General features: G+C 34.5%; 1 long non-coding RNA gene and 2 pseudogenes across 2 annotated transcripts; all 3 read left to right on the forward strand.

Moving 5' to 3' along the window:
* The first annotated feature begins 13,051 nt into the window (after window positions 1-13,051).
* LOC147486929 (uncharacterized) lies at window positions 13,052-14,763 on the forward strand. Its single transcript, XR_015201298.1, has 3 exons — window positions 13,052-13,169; window positions 13,591-13,640; window positions 14,585-14,763. It is a non-coding gene; the product is annotated as an uncharacterized LOC147486929 (long non-coding RNA).
* Window positions 14,764-14,766: 3 nt separating this feature from the next.
* LOC147486930 (peptidyl-prolyl cis-trans isomerase FKBP65-like) lies at window positions 14,767-16,377 on the forward strand (annotated as a pseudogene). Its single transcript, XR_015202779.1, has 5 exons — window positions 14,767-14,947; window positions 15,093-15,174; window positions 15,262-15,437; window positions 15,523-15,863; window positions 15,950-16,377. The product of XR_015202779.1 is annotated as a peptidyl-prolyl cis-trans isomerase FKBP65-like (transcript).
* Window positions 16,378-20,530: 4,153 nt separating this feature from the next.
* Window positions 20,531-21,584, forward strand: LOC147486931 (phytochrome E pseudogene; annotated as a pseudogene).
* Window positions 21,585-22,066: the final 482 nt, after the last annotated feature.

Genomic DNA, 22,066 nt, shown 5'->3' on the forward strand with positions numbered 1-22,066 from the left:
CTGACATTGGTCTACCAAAGATTCCACTTCATCTGTCTTCTCTTTTAGCTCCTTCCTCAAAGCCTCTAATTCTTGTTGCATCTTTATTTAAAAAATATAGAAATTAAATAATAAACAAATAAGTGAATAAATAAAATAAAACAACCTAGAATAGTCAAATGGTGTTTCCCATTAAATCAACTAAGGCTGTCAGCCAGGCATAATGCAGAACTAGTGAGGCTATAAAACTATTAATGGTTATTGGCCACTTAAGCATTGCATCTCCAAATCTATGTAACAAATCAGGAACGCTTAGGAGCAAAGCCCAAAATATTTGATCGGTGGAGATAGTTTATGTAAGATTCAAGAAGAAAAAGATAAAATTAACAAAACTCTTTCTTATTTATTAATGGTGTTTACACTGTTTTACTTTCTTTCTCTGTTTACATGTGAGAAATAGAAAAAGTAAAGTGGGAAAATGAATCTGCTCCCTCTCTATTTTGTCTTTCTTCCTTTTATAGTTGCTCCACATATGTTCATCCAATAGCTTTTTGACATGTGTCCATCCTGGTCTCTTTCATTTGTATTTGAAATTTATAATTAATATATCGGCCCTCATACCGATATTGTATCAGAAATTAATAAAATAATGGTGAATATCGGTATGTATGATATTTGGCCACCACATCGCCCCTTTTCGAAAATTTCGAGAAACAATATAAAGTTTTTTTTTTTTTTTTTTTTAACTGTTCATCCGATATATCATTTTATCCAATAATGTGCATCCCAACACTGTTCATCGATACTGTACATCTGATACACTATTTATCCGATATATCATTTTATTCGATAGTGTGCATCCCAACACTATTCATCGATACTGTACATTCGATACACTATTCATCCAATATATCCTTTTATCCGATATTGTGCATCCCAACACTGTTCATTGATACTATACATCCGATACACTATTCATCCGATATATTTTTTTATCTGACAGTGTGCATCCCAACACTGTTCATTGATACTGTACATCCGATACACTATTCATCCGATATATCTTTTTATCCGATAGTGTGCATCCGCACTCTTTATATACACTATTCATCCGATATATCCTTTTATCTGATACTGTGCATCATTACTTTTCATATACATTATTCATCTAATACACTATTCATCCGATATATCGTTTTATCCGATACTGTGCATTCTCACTTTTCATATATACTATTCATCCGAGATGGAAATCTTTATAAGCAATTTTTCGAAATTCGAGATGACATTTTCGTAAATAATTTTTCGAAATCTGATATGACAATTTTTGCAATTAATTTTTTGAAATATGAGATGACAACTTTTTGAAATCCAAGATAGCATTTTTTTTTTTCTTTCGAAATTCCAAAATATGATTTTTGAGCTAGGATTTTGCCTTTGGCCATACATCACTCTCGAAAAACATAAGAGACGATGTGTAAACCACTCACAAGAATTCTCCATAACTCAAAATTTATTGAACTTTAGCTAGGATTTTGCCTTTGGCCATATACCGCTCCCGAAAAACATAAGAGACGATGCGTAGAGCACTCACAAAGATTCTCCACAACTTTTTTAATTTGAAGTAGAATTTTCATATAATGAACTTTTTGAATCCGAAATAGGATTTTGATATTTAAATTTTTTTGAATTCGAAATAGAATTTGGTTTTCATAAAATGAATTTTTAAATCCGAAATAGGATTTTGACAATTAAATTTTTTTGAATTCGAAATAGAATTTGGTTTTCATAAAATGAATTTTTAAATCCGAAATAAGATTTTGACTATTAAAATTTTTGAATTCGAAATATACTTTGATAAATGAAATTTTTTGAGCTCTTCATCCTATCTCATCTGATCCATCCATAGTTATTAAAAGGTCGCCCCAAGCAAAAATTTTATATCGGTATTTCTTAAATCATCAAATGCATATATCGGAAAATATTGGCCGAGGTGAATAGCCTGATATCAACAATAAGAGTTTTTTGTCCTCAAGTGAAATTTTTACATCGGTCGCGATTTATTGTACCTCGAGCCTCGATTGAAATATATCCGTTTTGGCCCCCAAATGATTAAAATTGATGCCCAGAAATTTGGAGACTTCTCCAAATGATCAAGTCTTATTATATCGGACTCAAATCTTTTTGGGCCCAAATTCTTTTATTTCATCTCAACTCGACGTCTATATCTCTTCATCACTTACAGGCACTATTTCTCCTCTTTACCCATTTCTGAAATCTAACTTCTGAAACCGATGCCCATCTCCATTGCCAATATTATCCACCCATACCAAACTTTTTGAACCCGATGTCCAGGCCACTTCTTTATTTCTTGGATTTTGATTTAGGTTTTTGGTTCTTAATATCGGTTGTCAAATTTGAGTTCGTTTGATGAAGCTATGGGAATGGGTATCGAGGTTGGGCTGTTGGTATTTGGGTATTGGCATCGAAATTTGGTTGTTAAAATGCATGACGCCCCCAGTGTAGTATCGATCTCGAAAAAAAAAGTTGATCTCGATCTCGAAAATCAAACTGTCTCGAGGTAATTGTTTGATATCTTCTGTTTCTTGGTCATTGCTTTTGATTTCCTCGATCTGGATGTTTTGATTTATGGAGAACTTACTGTGCTCTTGATATCGGTGGGGGTATTCTTCTTGGTTTTTTTGAATATCGAACTTGGTTGTTGAAGTGTATCGGTATCGAGCTTGGGTTATGGTATGGGAGTTTGACATTAAATTGGGTATCGGGTATCGATATCGAAGCTGGCGTTGGGTATCGAAGCTGGTCTGGTGTTGATTGCATAGTACAAAATATCCCGATATATCGTGATATTTGGAAATATCTATCCGGAGATTTCAAAAAAAGATATATAAATATTACGATATGTTCAGAGATATATACGACTGTAAATATCGGTGATATTTTAGCGATATTTATGATATTTGGATATATTTGGTAATATTTTGTATATATAATAATTTTATTTAATATTTATTATTATATTTCAAATAAATATAAATAATATATCATGATATATCAAAAAATATCTACAATATCTACGATATTTTAGATATTTTAGATATATATACGATATTTGCATGTGAAACAATGTCAAATATCCCCAAAGAGAGGAATATATCCACGATACATATCTAGAAATTAAATATCGATAAATATCTATATCCTGATATTTTGTACTATGGTTGATTGTATATGGGATATCGGTATCGAAAATGGGTTGGTAATTTGGTATCGACTTCGACCTCGGTATCGAAGTCGCCCCCAGTATCGGTTACGAAATTGTATATCACCAAAATCACAAAATTTATATCGATACCTTATTTCTTCCAAACAGCAAAACCCATCACTAAACTGCCCATAATTTATCATCACCATAGCAGAAAATGAACTTGAAATCATACAATTCTCAAAATTGTGTTAAACCCCATGAATCTCATCTCATGTATGTACCAAGAAAAGATCATAAAACAATTTATAAAATGAAATTTAAATTTAAATTTAAAGAAGTCAAGAAACTTATAACCACATGAGTTCAAGAAAACTTATCTGACTTTAGTTCGGTATTGGATTTGGAAGTTATCCAGACTTGAGATCAAGATGCATCATCACTGTTTCTAGCTCCATCAATTCATTATCTTAACTAACCTTCTTATTCTTCAAAAACAACAACCAAAACAGTAACCACTTTTATGAAAAACAGCTAAGCTTAGTTTTGAGAACAGTATCATCGTCTACCTTCATCAACCCATGATTTTTGAACTTAAGAATAGTAACCACTTCCACTTCATCAACCCATGAGTCTTGAACTTAAGAACAACAACCACTTCACCTAACCAAAAGATTAAACCCAAAAATCTTCAACTTAATCAATCTCTTCTTCATCATAACGTAGATTCGACTTCAAAGAAAAAATAAAAGAAAATGATCTTTCAAGATGCATCATCACTGTTTCTAACTCCATCAATTCATTATCTTAACTAACCTTCTTATTCTTCAAAAACAACAACCAAAACAGTAACCACTTTTATGAAAAACAGCTAAGCTTAGTTTTGAGAACAACATCATCGTCTACCTTCATCAACCCATGATTTTTGAACTTAAGAATAGTAACCACTTCCACTTCATCAACCCATGAGTCTTGAACTTAAGAACAACGTACAACCACTTCACCTAACCAAAAGATTAAACCCAAAAATCTTCAACTTAATCAATCTCTTCTTCATCATAACGTAGATTCGACTTCAAAGAAAAAATAAAAGAAAATGATCTTTCTTGATCCTTGAAAACACAGACGGCGCCAATATAAGATTCATGAAGAGAAAGATAAAATTAACAAAGCTCTTTCTTATTCATTAATGGTGTTTACACTGTTCACCCTTTCTCTCTCTGTTTACATGTGAGAAATAGAAAAAGTAAAGTGGGAGAAATGAATCTGGTCCCTCTCTATTTTGTCTTCCTTCCTTTTATAGTTGCTCTACATATGTCCATCCAATAACTTTTTGATATGTGTCCTCCTGGTCTCTTTCATTTGTACCTGAAATTTATAATGAATATATCAGCCCTCATGACGATATTGTATCAGAAATTAATAAAATAATAGCAAATATCGGTATGTACGATATTTGGCCACCACAGTTTACACATAAAGTTCACAGTTAAAGACATATCTATACATAGTTTTGGGTCAGATTATCTCAAATGAAACATCGCAGTAAGTTTGGTGAGATTTGCACTCATGAATGGCGTAGCTAATAGCATCTATCTATTACCAAGTATATGCAAGACATAGCAAAAAGAGGTCAAAACTCAAAACATGCATCAGTGACAGAAATAGATACTTCAGACGTGGCAGATTACTGATGATACTTTTAACTATCTTAGTTACAAACTGTTATTTTGACCTACAAATCATGTGTCAAACACTCGTACTTGTAGGAAACACTTAAGAAGAACTTCAAAATGAGACCAATGGTTAATACCCGCCGTTTTTGGAGTGGACATTGTGTCACACCTCGCCTGTCAAGAACTCAAGTGCATTAATAGGAGTCATGCACAGACTAGAGAATTGTCGATTCATGCATCATGCTTACATCAACCTGCTTGACACTTCGTATTCATTATCCATGTTGGACAGGGATCTTCATATTTTTCGCATAAATTGTGTCTAACACATTAAGCTAAACGTGGCATGCTAGTGATGGACACCTTATAGTGCTTATACACATCATGTATACCTGCTTTTTTACAACAAAAAAGGATGAGAAGATGTTGTGTTATTTTGAATAAAACAAGAGGCGAACTTGGCCTTGGGCTTGGGCTCTCTTTGATTCCTTATCTTCTTTTTTGTAGACCATTTTCCTTAAACTATTTCTGGATAAGTTTGGAAACAGAATTGGATATGGATTGGGAAACAGATGTGATAGACTTGTAGAATCCAATCCTTATCGGGAAACTGGATCAGTTCCCTATCCGGATCTACTAAGTGCTCCACGATTTTCCTCAATAAATACTCCTAGAGCAGCAGCTAATAATAGATGCAAAAAACTATTTTCTATACTAAGTTGAGGGTTATTATAAGACCAGTATCGTGGTTCTTCTTTTCTTCTTTGGTTTATCTGCAGTAAACAAAGGAGAGTCTATCTGGCTGTTGTATCCTGGAGGTTGACGCGTTTTGTCTGCATAAAGAGAAACAGACGCGAAACAACCTTAAAGAAAGCGTTTGATCTATGCCTCAACCAGCCTTCTTATTCACAGTTTGTTCTTGTTGCAACAATTGTTACCAACAGTTTTAAGGTTGTTTGATAGTGAATACAAAAAAAGGTTAAAGTTTGTTTATCGATTTTCGTTTATGGGATAAGCGATTAAGAGTTGTACCATTTTATCTGATGAGGCCGGTTGGTTGGGGTTATGGGGTTACTTGTATGTGACTTCTTGATTCAAGGAAGCTATGAGGATCATGATCCTCGACTACCACTGCTAGGGGGAGAAACAAGTGAAACTGTAGCTTCGACAAACCTGGTCTGACTCTTCTAACTTATTAAAGTAAGGGTGCCATCTAAGATGAGTAATGGGAGGATTATTCTGAACTTCAACTGTGACATGTACGGTGGTATGGTCACATCCTCATCTAATAATAATAATAATAATAATAATAAAACTCAATCTTTGGTTGGTTTTTAGAAACTGGTGTTATGAATCTTTGATCGTTGAAGACAGAGAGATAAAATTGAATCTTTAGATAAGTTATCTTGGACTCTTCTTCTAGCGATACAGAGAAGTGTTTCATATGGATACTTGTATAGGCTCTTCAGCCGGCATGGTGATGGTTACATCAGGAGCTTACTAAGCAAGGAATAAGGAATGAACAAAATCTGATTTCGAGATTTCGAGATTATCGGGAAAAAAAAATAGTTCGAAATTTGGAATTGGAGATTATCGGGAAAAAAAAAAGAAAAATAGTTCAAAATTCGGAATGGTGGGACTGTTCTAACGAAAACGACTATAACTTTTTGCTCGATGATTGGATTCATAATCCGCTTTTTACGTTAGAAAGCTAACTCAGAGATGTTTCCAACGGTGTATGGCTTGAAGCCTAATTCATCCAGAGCTGATTCAGTTTTACAGTTCTTTATATGTCAATTTCTCGTCAAATAGCGAATCGTGGTAATCCGATTTTTCAATCGGATAGGTATCGTATTCCTTACCAAATCTATGCAATTCTTTGTTTTATATTGTGAGGTGGATTAAAACATAGAATTACATGCTAGGGTTTTTCTTAAGAAAATTTAAAACCTAAGTCTATATGTTCTAGTTATTTATCTAGTCAATATGTTGTGGCACTGGGTGTTGGTTAATATGCATTGAAAGTTTTTTCATTGTCTATATATAATTGTTTGAAATTAATTTCTCATTTGTACATATATGATCACCAAGGTTAGCGTCTTTAATGGTAAGGGATATGCATGTAAGGAGATATTGAAGTTTGTTGATCCCACATCTAGTAGTCATGGAGCTACACTTCTATTGATATAGAACCCCACACTTTAGGTGAGGTCCAACTGAGGTTTGGGCCAAGTGATGGCTAAGGTTGGGGACAATATTAGTCTTGGGTGAGACATCTGTGAGGGTACCATGGATGGTCCCTAGGCTTGGCCCTGGTCATGTCTGATTGGTGAGACAAAGTCGATGGTTCGGTTAGACCAGTTTCGGTCCAAGGTGGAGATTGTTAGGTGTATGGACCGAATTGGATGTTGTTGATCTTAATAATCTTATACTTTTACTTACATGATTTCTTGTTCTGTTAATGTTGGTATTGTAGATTATGTCATATTAATAGGAAATATGTTAAGAATATGAGCATACTTGATTTAATTTCTTATTTGAATGATAATGATTTTGTACACGGTGAATCTTACACTAAGGCCAAAATCACAAAGAAACGTCACAAATCAGTTGAAAGAAATACAAATCTGATAGACTTGGTATACACTGATATTTGTGAGTTTGAAGGTGTTCTGACTAGAGGTGGTAACAGATATTTTATTATGTTCATTGATGGTTGCTCGAAATTTACATATGTTTAATTGTTGAAGATAAAAAGTGGTGTTTTTTATGCTTTTAAAGCTTATGTACTTGAGGTTCAAAATCAGCATGATAGGAACATTAAAGTAATTCAAAGTGATTGAGGTACTGGATATGCATGGTTATGCTGATTTTAATCTTTTTCTTGCAATCACATGGTATTATTCATGAGATGATAGCTCCTTATTCACCTAAAATGAATGGAGTAGATGAATGTAAGAACAGAACACTTAAATGGATTAATTGTTGTTATGTTGCTTAGTTCTGAAGCACCTTCAAATTTGTGGAGGAAGCTGTTTTGATTATTAGCTATATATGTGTTGGATAGAATTGCTAATTCTAATACAAATGTTACACTTTATGAGCTATTGAGAACAGGAAGCCTAATTTGAGTTACTTCAGAATATGGGGATGTTTGGCTTTTGTAAGGAAGCATGATCCCAAGATCTCAAAGCTTGAGAGCAAAACTTATGAGTGTGTCGTTTTAAGCAATGCTATGGAGAGCAATGCCTACGTTTTTCTAGATATGAAGTGTAATGTTTTTATTGATCATCTTATATTGAGTTCCTTGAAGATAGATTTCCATATTTATCTATAAATAGTGGGGGTGCTAGTGGGGGTAGTATCCTTCAAGGCCCCTAATAATGATATTTCTGACATTGATATATCTAGATTGCATAATAGGATCATGGACACAGAAAATGAACCTAGAAGATATAAAAGAGCTTAGTAGGGTCACTAAGGTTTTGGGACCCGACTTTGTCATTGTACTTTGGAAGGAGATCCCTCCTCCATTGAAGAAGCTCTCACATCTTTTGATTTCGAGTTTTAGAGAGAAGTCATGTAAGAGAGATTGATTCTCTCATGGAAAACAAAACTTGGAAACTTGTTGATTTGCCTATTGGTTGTAAAACTATAGGAATCAAATCGGTTTTAAGAAGAAAGTTTAAAACCGATGGTTCAGTGGATAAGTTTAAAGCAATACTTGTTATCAAAGGCTTTAGACAGAGAGAGAACTTGGTTTCTTTGACACATATTCACCTGTTACACGGATAACATCCATTAGAATATTATTTTCTGTTGATGCTGTTTATAATCTTGTTATTCATCAGATGGATATTAAGACAACCTTTCTAAACGCGGATTTAGAAGATCGAGGAGATTTACATGGATCAGCCAATAGGTTATGTGGAACCAGGTAATGGTAAAAAGGTATGTAGATTACTTAAGTCACTTTATGGGTTGAAACAGGCACCTAAACAGTGGCATGAGAAGTTTGATAACTTTATAATTACCAGTGGGTTCAAGATAAATGAAAGTGACAAGTGCATTTATCATAAGTATTCTGATGGGATATGTGTTATTATATGCTTATATGTTGATGATCTACTAATCTTTGGTTCCAATTTATATGTTGTGAAAGAAACCAAGAACCTATTATCTTCTAACTTTGATATGAAGGACTTAGGTGAGGCTGATGTAATGTTGGGAATCAAAATTACAAAATTGTCTGATGGCATATGACTGGATCAGTCACACTACATTGAGAAAATGTTGAATAAGTATAACTACTTCGATTGCGTGACTGTGAGTATTCCTTTTGATCCCTGTGTTAAATTATTTGCGAATAATGGTGAACCTGTGAATCAGAAGGAATATGCAAGTATCATTGGTAGTTTGAGATATGCTACAGAGTGTATAAGACCTGACATTGCCTATGTAGTAGGTGTTATTTTCAGGTATACTAGCAGGCAATAGATTCGGATTGGAACATCCTTTCAGAAGACTCCGAGTCACCAGTGGCTATGTGTTTAGCATTGGTGGAGGTGTTGTATCTTGGAAGTCCAAGAAATAGACCATAATAACATAGTATGCTATGGAGTCTAAGATTATTGCTTTGGCTAGTACGAGTGAAGAAGCTAGTTGAGTACTGGCTTTCTTACTTATATACTAGTCTAAGATAGACGATATTAGTTACAATGATACTTTGTTGATAACATTACAACTATTACTAGGAGAGTCCATATTATTTTGATTTTGTGAGATCTGAAGATAACCTTGCAGATTCACAAACCAAAGCTCTGGCCAGAGATACAATGTGGATTGCTCTACTAGCATGGGACTAAAGCCAATTGAAAGGTGAACATCTATGATGGTAACCCAACCTAGGGACTGGAGATCCCAAGAACTAGGTTCAAAGGGAAGAACAAGTCATAGAATGTTGGTTGTGAGACATACATTGTTACTTATTTGTCCCGTAGATAGATAGTAAAATGTATGAAATCCTGCAGCGATAAATAGAGGTTGAGGTTTTATGGGAAAAACTCTTAATGAAGTTCTATGGTCCTTATGGGCGGAGTGCATAACTACATGAGCACTCTTGATAGACTCACCTAGTGAATGTGAAAGTAGAGGCCGCTTTCTATGAGAATGAAGGCTGATTCTCTAGATCATTCACGAATCCAAGAGAGCACAGGGCCTTTAATGTGCAGAACATGAAAGGAGAACACTAGATATGTTGTGCGTGATTATAACTTATTGTATACTCAAGACCTAAGTTTAAGACTTAGTCACTTATGGCTCTTATACTTTGAGTAATTTTCACTACGTAAAGGTTTAAGTTTTAGACACCTTCATCTATGCATAGCATGTTGATACTAATATTGATTGCCCTTAAGTATATTTTCTATTTTGTTTTTATCAAAAATAAGTGGGGGATTATTGTGTTATTTTGAATAAAACAAGAGGTGAGCTTGGGCTCTCTTTGATTCCCTATCTTCTTTTTGGTAGACCATTTTCCTTAAACTATTTCCGGATAAGTTTGGAAACAGAATTGGATATGGATTGGGAAACAGATGTGACAGACTTGTAGAATCCAATCCTTATCGGGAAACTGGATTAGTTCCCTATTCGGATCTACTAAGTGCTTCACGATTTTCCTCAATAAATACTCCTAGAGCAGCAGCTAATAATAGATGCAAAAAACTATTTTCTATACTAAGTTGAGGGCTATCATAAGACCAGTATCGTGGTTCTTCTTTTCTTCTTTGGTTTATCTGCAGTAAACAAATGAGAGTCTATCTAGCTGTTGTATCCTGGAGGTTGACGCATTTTGTCTGCATAAAGAGAAACAGACGCGAAACAACCTTAAAGAAAGTGTTTGATCCGTGCCTCAGCCAGCCTTCTTATTCACAGTTTGTTCTTGTTGTAGCAATTGTTACCAACATAAGATACATAAACTTACTTTCTCCTTAAAATGCTTCTCTAAGTTGAGTTGGGCCTCATGCCTCTCCAGGTTTTTAGCTTGCTCCTCATGTTCCTTTCTTTGACATACTAAGTCACACTTTAGCTCTTCAATCTCTTGGTAAAGCATAAGAGAAAGGTCACATGCGGTATGCTACTGCTTCTTCATTTCTCAGGACACATAATAACCATAGAGAATAACCCGCATCAAACCACAAAGATATACGATTGGAAAGATATGTGATTGGAAATATCAGGTGATTTGAATATATTATGACTTAAAACATTGGGAAGCATCATATGTACCATTTGCTCTTGTTTCTATGATAGCATCTGGAAAAGTTGCCACATTGAATTTGCTAGTATTTGTATCACACTTTCCACTCAAGTTCTTGGACTTTTCAAGATGAACTTCCAGAAAATCGAAGTGGTCCTCAACCAAGGATTCGTGGCGTCGGTCATCAACAGTATCACCAGTAATTGGGGAGGAGGCATGGTAGACTTCGAAATTATTTTCAGGATGCACTACTTGAGTTAGAGCATCAACACCATTACAACTAGAAACAATAACTGGGTAGGGTTCTTGGTATACAACCAATATTGAATCTTCCAATCTCTGATTCTCCACTGTTAAGACCCTCACAGCTACAATTTCAACTTTTAATGCACATCTCTTATTGTTGTTTTGTTTTTCTCTTTCCCCAAGCAATTTCTTCAATTCCAAGTTCTTATTTTTCAAGTTTATAACCCCTTTCTTCAAAAATTCTAAGTCTTCTTCTTTGTCTTCTTGTTCTTCACAATCTTCTAATAGCCATTTTTCTTCGTCTGCCAGTTCCAATTCAACAATTACCTATCATATAAAGAATATATTTTTTTAAATGCGATTAGATTTCAAATTAACATTCCGAACATGCAAAAAGAACTATCATTTTTGAGATTATAATCCCACGTCAGGTGTTTAAAGCCTTGTAATCAAATATATAAATCTTGGACCTCTTCACTTCTTTATATCTCTACTCGTAGCATATCCTATAATGATCCTGGACTTTTAAATTCATCGGGTATTTTTCTTACGCATAATACCCCTAGACGAATAATTAACTCAAAACACCCAAATAATAATTAGAATGATTACTTAGTCTTTTTAGCTTTTGTGAATTTCTAGTACCTATACTGTCCTTAAATTAAAGTATTGGTAAGGGCACTTTAAAGAGGAGTAATTGGTCATTTCATGTGTTGGTGAATAAAAAAAACAAGAAATTGGTCCCAAGGTCCAATTTTGGGAAAAATGAAGTCTAGAGGACACGGTTTTTTATGAATAACTCACAAGGACAAATTTTGGGGAAAAGTAACTCACGAACCCACTATTTCAAAATTAGTAACCCTCAAGGACAAAATAAGGATTATGAACATTGAATGTTCATACTAAAAGGACTATGAACATTCAATGTTCATACCCAATCAATGTTCATACCCAAAGACTATGAACATTGAATGTTCATACCCAAAGGACCAAGGACTATGAACAACGAATGTTCATACCCAAAGAACTATGAACATTGAATGTTCATACCCAATCAATGTTCATATCCAAGGACTATGAACATTGAATGTTCATATCCAAGGACTATGAACATCGAATGTTCATACCCAATCAATGTTCATACCCAAAGACTATGAACATTGAATGTTCACTATGAACATTGAATGTTCATACCCAAGGACAATAAACATTGAATGTTCATGTATGGACATTGAATGTTCATACCCAAAGGACTATGAACATTCAATGTTCATATCCAATCAATGTTCATACCCAAGGACACTATGAACATTGAATGTTTATATCCAAGGACTATGAACATTCAATGTTCATACTAAATACACCGGGTCGTTTCGTCTAGGCCAGGACGTTAATTATTTTGCATCAGGGGTATACTTGACATTTCATCTACCCGATCTGTTTTTTATTTCGCGTCAAGGATATACTTGACCTTTCATCTACCCGGTCCTTGTGAGTTACAAAAATAAAAAGGTGTCCTTGAGAGTTACTTTTTCAGCATTTTTGTCCTTGAGAGTCACTCCCTGTAAAAAAGCAAACCCACGCATCATTCAAATTGTACCCACCATTAATGCCAACTTTAATAACCACTAATACCTACTTTAATTAGCCATTATGCAATCCCTTCCTCTTCCCAATCTCTCTATCTCCCTTCTCTCATCTATACCCAACATCTCCCCACTCATCCCACTAATAAATTTCTGCAAACAAAACACAGGTATAGCTTCGCGAAATCGTCACAAAGGTGAGCTTTTCAATTTTCCAAAATGAATAAAATTTTGGAGTGCTTGGTCTGATTTTAATGGGGATTGATGGTTTTTTCTTTTATATGCATTGTTGGTGTTTGTTATTTGACCATCAAAGAAAATTAGAATGCTTACTTGCATACTTTGACCCGCTAAACGTTGAAGGTAAGAAAGGGTTCATACATGTGGTGTAGAGAATGGATAAGCAAGGAGTAGGATATATGCATTAACGTTAGATTTCTTTGTGATAATTTAGAAATGGTTGGCAAATTGAGTCTAACATACTCAAGAATGGTAATTTCTTATAGAACAACACTTAGCAGATATTTAAAATTATTAGTCTAATATTGATTGTCGTATATTAATTTGTTCATTGTCTAATTACCATCGTTGTTTGTCTCGACTAATACAACAATTTAGGTCAGCAGGTTGCATACTGCAGTTCATATGGTTTGGCTCTCCGTTTTCAGGTGGTTTCATATTCCAGTTTTCTACTTAATACCTTTTCAGCAGTTCATATGGTTTTCTCTCCGTAATTTTTTTTTAGAGCCTAAAGCATAATTGTAGTTTGAATTTAACATCGTCTTGGCATGGTCATGACATTTACGTTGGGTGTAGGGTTACAATATTTAATATATGGTTTTCTTCCAATTTACAAAAAACTTATTGCCGCAAGGCCTAAATCTTGGTTTAAAGGTACATGTTATCAGTTCTTTTAGTTTCCATTTATACTATATGAAGGGATTCAATATCAAAAATCACGTTTAATAGATAAGAAATATTTTTCAGTATCAGGTACATGTGGATTACTTTTGTCTATGTTGTAGTAATTTATACATGATGAGGGGGTGCAGAACTAGAAGACCTAAAGAAATGGAGCTGGAATATTAAGGTTGCTTTGAGAAAATGGATGAATCTTATGTTATGTAAGAAATATTGAAATAATAGACCTCAGATGTTTATGTGAAAATCATGTCCTAATTTATTTATAGTTCAAGTTGACATTGTCCACATTGTCTTGGATATCAATGTATTGCTTTGTCACCTTTTAATGTGGAATTTTACATTAATCTCAATAGGAGAGATCAAGTATACTGCTTCTAGATTTGAAAATATTGTTTCCTCGTGACTGTCTCATCTGAAATTCAATGTTTTTTTTTTCTTAGAATGACATTTTTAAGAGTGGGTTTAAGTCGTGAAGTTTCTAATAAGGACTACAAATTTGGGCTCTTTTTGACATTTTTTTATTCTATGAATTACATATGATATCGCCTATTTCTAAAAAGAGAACTTATGTTGGTTCACTAATTGTTCTCCTGCCAAAGGTAACAAAATGCGTTTTATGGAAGCAACGCAGCCACTCCTTAGTTCCGACTTCTCTAACGGGATCTGCATGTTCTGTCTTTGCAACCAGGTTATCTCTGCCCAGCACTATCAAAAACAGTAAAGACAATGAAAAAGGGAGAAAAGGTTCTCCTAACAGTGGAGCCACAATGTAAGTTTGCTTGAAGTGGGAATCACTGAATTGTATAGATTGTGGAACCTGTCACTTACATTGCATTTCTGTACTTTCATATGCCTTTGGGGAGATGGGTCGACGACCAGCCTCCTCAGTCTTTGAAAGGTATTTGGCCACCAAGTGCCACACTTCATATAACTCTTGAATTAGTTTCGTGGAAGACTGTGACTGAAGTAACTAATGACAAGAAGGTTATAAAGAAGATCGTCAATGAAAGAGAAGGTTATGAGCGTCCAAATGAAGGAACAGTGACTAAAGGTGAATTTTGAGCACCCAAATGAAGGAACAGTGGATAATAAGGAGTATTAATTCGATTTTTGTTATTGTAATAAATTGTAGGAGTTCTTAGTGGAATGGGATGTGTTGTAGTGTGCATAATAATGTTATCTCATTTGTCTGACAGTGAAACTTATTGGGAAGTTGCAAGATGGAACTATAGAAGGGGCATGACGATGATGAGCTATTTGAGTTCAAGATGGATGAAGGTAATTTTTCATGTCGATGGACTTTGCATGCTTTCTTTGTTAACAATAATAATTTGGATACTGAAGTGTAGTCTTTACATTTTGCAGAGCAAGTTGTTGATGGACTTGATATAGCTGTCATGACAATGAAGAAAGGGGTGGTTGCAAAGTTGACTATTGCTCTAGAATATGGTTTCGGTTCATCTGAATCCAAGCAAGAATTGGTTGTTGTTCCCCCGAATTCAACATTATACTATGAAGTTGAGCTTGAATCCTTTGTCAAGGTATCTTCAGTGAGATTTCTCTTTGTGCGGCTTTTGCATTATGCTTGGTATGAGTGAGTTTAAAATTGTCCTTTTCTATCATTAGGAGAGAGAATCATAGGACATGAACACACCTGAGAAAATTGAAGCTGCTGGTAGGAAGAAAGAGGAAGGAAATGTAGCATTCAAAGCTGGAAAATATGCTAAGGCTTCAAAAAGATATGAAAAGGCAAAATAGTTTTTAGTAGGATCAAATCATTTTAGATATGATTTTGTATTATTGCATCTGACTGAAAATCTCCTTGTAAATTTATTGAATATTACACCAACTTCAGTGAAGAGGAAAAGAAACAGCCCAAGGTTCTGAAGGTAAGCTGCAATATGAACAATGCAACTTGCAAGCTGAAGTTAAAGGAGTACAAACATGCAGAGAAGCTTTGCACAAAGGTAACTGCAGACCAACTTGTACCTATAACTCAAATCACATCAAAGCAAGGGGCCTGAGGATTAATGTTCCGTTAATAATATTGTAGGTACTAGAACTTGAGAGTACCAATGTCAAGGCACTCTATAGACGAGCCCAAGATTACATCCAGCTGGCTTATTTGGACCTTGCTGAGATTGATATTAAGAAGGCGTTGGAAATTGATCCCAACAACAGGTATGTATTATGCCTTTTTCATTGTACCAGCTAATTCATTGATGTCCAATGTCTATTGACTGAATGTATGTAGGGGTGGAATCTTTGTTGAAACAAGGACGTAAAGCTTGAGTATAAAGTCTCGAAGGAAAAAAAATGAAGGAGTACAATAAGAAGGACACTTAGTTTTATGACAACATATTTGCCAAGATGAGCAAATTTGAAACACTTGATACTAATGGAAGTTGCTGACCTTCAATGAAAAATTGTGAGGGCTACTTTTCTTTGGTTTAAGTTGATTGTTCTACTAACGAATATTATCTATCCATGAAAGCAAAGAAAGATAGGCAAAGCAGAGCTCAAGCGTTGACAGTGTGGTGTAATGGACAACTGTGTTCAGTTCATTGGATGCCTTCTGTTTGACGTCTTAGTAGTTAGAGTCGCAATATTTCTTAATCTTTGCAGTTGGTAGGGTTACAGTTTGGAGTTTAGAGTCTTTGTAGAACTCTTCTGATTATTGATAAAAGGATATTTATGTCACATATTTCTGATTAGTGATGAAAAGGATATTTATGTCACATATTTCTGATTAGTGATGAAAAGGATATTTTCTCATTACGTATTTCCTATAAGTCTTCCTCCTAATGAATTTAAGCTCTGTAAATGGTATTAGTTAGCACTTGACACTGACTCATGTATATGAATGGTTGAATACATTTGACGAGCTTTCAAATTTCCCGCAGATGGTTTCTATGCAACCTTTATGGATTGCTTATTTCGTATAAGCGGTGTTTGTTTGTTTTTAAATTTTTTTTTACCCGCTTAATTAATTTAATTTTCTTATTCAAAATTTGACAAGACAATTATTAATCATTTCCTAGATTTTCCCATGTTAGGTAGGTTCTTCAATAAAAGTTTATAATCTGAATGATGGACAACTGCAACATAATTTCATTAAAAAGTTATAGTACACGAATTAATGTTAGCAGACTCTCTAATCTGACAATTTTGCTAGTATATATAATAACAGCCCCTTTTCAAACTCTCTAAGAGGTCGTTTGTTTTTCTGAGCCTATGAATGCTAAATGCTGGATGCTAAATGGCTCATCCTCTGAATGTTGAATGTTAATTGCTGAACTCTGAAAAACATGTTTGTTTTATGTTAGAATAACCTGACTCTAAATGTTGAATATAAATCATTCAGACAATTTTACCCATGCTATCTATTTTAAACGCAAACTTGATTTCTTGTAAAACAAAATATATATTAGATTTGAGGAGGGGAGATGGATTATCGAAGAAAAGAAATGATAAATAAACTTATTTTAAAATATGTTTTCACAAATACATTTTAACGGTTTATTTTCATATTTTGTTTACTTTCAATATATATATATATATATATATATATATATATATATATATATATATATATATATATATATATATATAATTCTATTTTTAACAAAGTAGATATCATTCACCCTAAAAAATGAAAAACCCGTAATAATGCAAGCATCAAATTTTGAAGAACTCATTTTGAAGCCATAAAGGTCAAGGTAAGAAAATATATGGGATTTTTTAAATTGGGTTCTTAAGAAAGGGCAAGAAGAGACTTCTTTGTTTCAAGTATTAGAATTCAGCATTCAAGAGGAACTTTGGTGCGGAATGGTGAATGCTGAAATATCACTGAATGCTTAAACTACTTAAAAAAACAAACAAGTTTTTGAACTTCTTAATGCTTAAAACTTAAGTTTAAGAGGCTCTGAATGCTGAATTAAAAAAAAAAAAAACCCCTAAGGCTATCCACGTCGTTAGAGGGATTACGAAAAAAGTGGAGAAAAAAACTGGTGATAGATGTCTCCCACTCAAGAATGGAAGGTTAACTAACCCTGCTAAAAAACCCACGACTATTCCAAAAAAAAAAAAAAACGACTAAAATTAAAAACAACCCTACAGATTCTCTTCATAATCATTTATAAAGATGGATCTGTCAGGGCTAAACCTCAACCGCTCTTCGAACATGGTATATATATATATAATAGCAGTCCCTTTTCCAACACTTTGAGGCCATTCACGTCACTAGGGGGATTAAGAAAAAAAAGATAAGAGAATTTCATCACTTAAAAAGCTTCTATCTAATTCTCAATTTTTCCTCTCTCTCTCTCTCGATCTCCCCATTTTGCCCACCCTTTCTCTCCGCCCTATCTCTCGAGATCACTCTTTCTCAAGCTTCTTAAGCATTTCTGACACCATTTAATATCTTCAACATTATTATACTCAAAACCCATTTAATGGTTTAACCCACCTTCATTCAAAACCCACGTACCAGTAACCGTTCAATAAGTTGTTGGATGCCCAAAATTTACAATGACGAAAAAAACAACAAAAAATATGAAAGAAACCCATTACAGAAATGAACTAGGGTTTATAAGAGGATTTCATTAATAGAGAATCTTGATGTTGGGTCTTCTTTTGTTTTGGATCAAGTTGATAAAAAAGGGAAGAGTCTTTCAAGGTGGGAGCTTTGTCGTGATGTTAAAGAGTTAAAGAATTTTCGAAGATTCAAGCTTGCTCTTGAGGTAAATATTGTTTATTTTTGGTTTATTTAGAATGGGTTTTGAGTTTTGTTGTTTTCATTGTGGAAATGTTTGAAATTATCTTTGTGTAGCTCAGTTCAATTTGCTACTTCAAATTTGCAAATGTCTATGCTGTCACATCCATATATTTTTTTTCTGGCCCAAAACCAGGTTCTTCAATCATGTTAGGTGCATTCTCCACTGCCTCGGCTGTCATCTCTTCTTTTAAATTCATCAATGCCAATGTGGGTAGACTTTCTTTCTTTGCCTCGGTTTCAGAAACTGACTCAGTAGAACTTTAACTTTAACTTGATATTCAGCTTCATTTACTCGTTCCATGTGTTCGATCTGGTGGTGTGCATCCATTATTGAGTTTAGTTTCACAAAAAACTACCTGCTTCTCATCTAGAAAGAAACCCATTACATAAATGAACTGGGGTTTATAAGAGGATTTCATTAATAGAGAATCCTGATGTTGGATCTTCTTTTGTTTTGGATCAAGTTGATAAAAAGGGGAAGAGTCTTTCAAGGTGGGAGCTTTGTCATGATGTTAAAGAGTTAAAGAATTTTTGAAGATTCAAGCTTGCTATATAATAGCAGTCCCTTTTCGAGCTCTCTGAGACTATCCACGTCACTAGGGGGATTACGAAAAAAGAGGAGAAAAAAATCGAATTTTACGTAGACCCCAAAAAGTTAAACACCTAAACCCAAAAAAAAACATTGTCATAAACACTAGAATTTCTTCCCCATCCAAAACCCTTTCTTCTCCCCCTCACTTACAGGATTCAACTCCGATAAAAAAAACCCCACCAAATTATCTCTACTCCAAACCCACTCTTCAATCTGTAAGTTTCTTAATGATGAAAGGAACAAAATTTAGAAACTCTATTATTTAAGTTTCTTAATCTAATCAAAGACTTTCATTATCCTCAAAAATCTTCAGAGGTTCTATATTAGTTAGTCCATTTACCAAGTACAAAGTATTTATTTGGTGGCAGTTAGTCACTACTGCTGGTTCGGTGAGGGATCAAATTTTTGTCGATGATATTAGCATGCAATACAAGAGCAGTGGTACGACAGTGGATGTTAAAGTTGATACCTGTTCTAATGTAAGTTGAGATTTCTCAATAGAATTGCCAAATCTTTTTTATAATTTTTGTATGTCTTTGTTTGTCAATTTCTGCATGTTCATGCTATTGTTTGGACTTTGCCACGTGCTTTTCGTGTGGTATAAGATCACAAGCATTAATTGCTTAGGTTACTAACTACGCATACTCGCAGGTATCAACAACCGTAACTGTGAATGAAATCATTCCATCTACCAAGGCAGCACTCAACTTTAAAATACCTGATCATAAGTCTGTCAAGGTTTGTTGATTGTGAAACTCGAGCGAAGTTAACAATTGCTGTTGTAGATTACCTCGACTTTTTTGTATCAATATAATTAAATTATCTTATCAATAGCTTAAAAAAAGCTTGGTACTCAGAAGTCAGAACCAATAGATGGTCTAGTCCTTGATGATAGCATTGTTGTTACTAAAAAATGTTTCATGTTGTCTCTTAACATTTGTTTAGTTGAATCTTACGAGGTTCTCTTAAGTTTTGCTATTAGAACTTCTGTAGTTTACTAAAATGCATTTCTTTTCTTTTACGTGTGTCTGCTATCAGCTGGATTTGCTCAACTCCTTGTAATGGTAGTTCTACCATTATCGGCGGAAACTCCAACGTCTTTCGATTTCTGCACAATTCTACATCATCCTGGAGTAGAACAATTCAGGTGAGAAAATGTCAAATTACTTTTCTGAATGAATCGTTAAATGAATTTCTAAATAAGATATTTAATGGATATTTCTTAATGAATCGTTAGAATAAGATATTTAATGGATTTTTTAATTATGTATAAACACATAATTAATGTAGATGCACATCTTTTGGCTGCTTTTGAACAGTCAGGAGAATCAGGTAAGTCTTTTCACTACTCAGAGTCAATTAAATCTGCACAAAACTTTGTTTCTGAACAACAAATAACTGCTTACCTATATAAAATACAAAGGGGTGGTTTTATTCAACCTTTTGGAGTTTTGGTTATATGCTTATTGTTCAAGAACGTTCTTTAACTGTTATTGCTTATAGTGAGAATACCATTTCTTTGTTGGGTCTTGATACTCAAATTTTTAGTGACTCTTTACTTAGCTTGGTCTTGATATTTGGTTATTGTTTACTCCCGTGTCCGGGGCGTCGTTGGCAAGGGCAGCTGGTTCGAGGGAGATTTCGCTAGTAAACCCGATTTGGGTTCATTCTAGGAATACCCAAAGACCTTTTTAAGCTATACTACATAGGATTGATGTGGGTATTGTGGTAGACTTGGAGCCAGTGCGTTCTAGTGACCCTACATTTACAATTGCTGGGGTTGTACAGTCGCAGAACTTGCTGTGAGGGCGATTTCTAGGCTACAATCACTCCCTGGGGGAGATATTGGTGTGTTGTGCGATACGGTGGTGGAAAAAGTTCATGAGCTTGCTGGGTATGACAGGGTTATGGTTTATAAATTTCATGAAGACGAGCTTGGTGAGGTGTTGTTGGAGATAAGGAGCTGGTCTGATTTGGAACCTTACTTGGGGTTACATTATCTAGCAACAGATGTACCTCAAGCAGAATCATGTTAGGATGATTTGTGATTGTCGAGCGGATTCTGTTGGTAACATCTAGAGTGAAGAACTGAAGCAGCCGGTGTGCTTGGTCAATTCAATTCTTCGAGATCCACATGGTTGCCACACAAAATATATGTCAAGCATGGGTTCTATTGCTTCATTGGTTATGGCAGTAGGTGTCAACTGGAATGAGTCATCGAGTCAGCAGTCCCTTTTCAAGCTCTCTCAGCCTTTCCACGTCACCAGGGGAATCACAAGAAAGGTGGAGAAAAAAATTGTGAAAAGTGATCAAAGCTAGCTAAACCTAAAACCCTTAACGAAAAAAAAAAAAATTGATACGACAAACACGGCCATCCAAAATTGTAGAGAAAAAGGGTTGTTTGTTTTTTCTTTGTAAGTATATATATAATAGCAATCCCTTTTCCTGGTCTCTGAGGCTGTCCACGTCAGCAAATCTTAAGTACCCAGGGTTGTTACGTATAAAAAGTGTCCCACTTAAAATGGAAAGAGTATTAGCAAAACCCAATAAACCTTCGTTTTATTTTCATTTTAAAACACTCCGTCTCCCTTCTCAATTAGATTAGATTGTATCTCTTCCAATACCAAAACCCAAAAATCTCAGGTATGTATCTCAGCTTTCATTTTTTTGTTTTAATCGATCTCACAGAAGAATAGCAATCAACAATAAAACAAAACCCAACCTTCGTCAAACACTCCAAAGTCTCTCACAAAAAAAACTCTCTGAAGAAGAAAAATCAGTCTCCTCTTCCTGTTATTAAT

Source organism: Coptis chinensis, chromosome 7 (genome assembly GCF_015680905.1).
Source record: "Coptis chinensis isolate HL-2020 chromosome 7, ASM1568090v1, whole genome shotgun sequence".
Taxonomy (NCBI): domain Eukaryota; kingdom Viridiplantae; phylum Streptophyta; class Magnoliopsida; order Ranunculales; family Ranunculaceae; genus Coptis; species Coptis chinensis.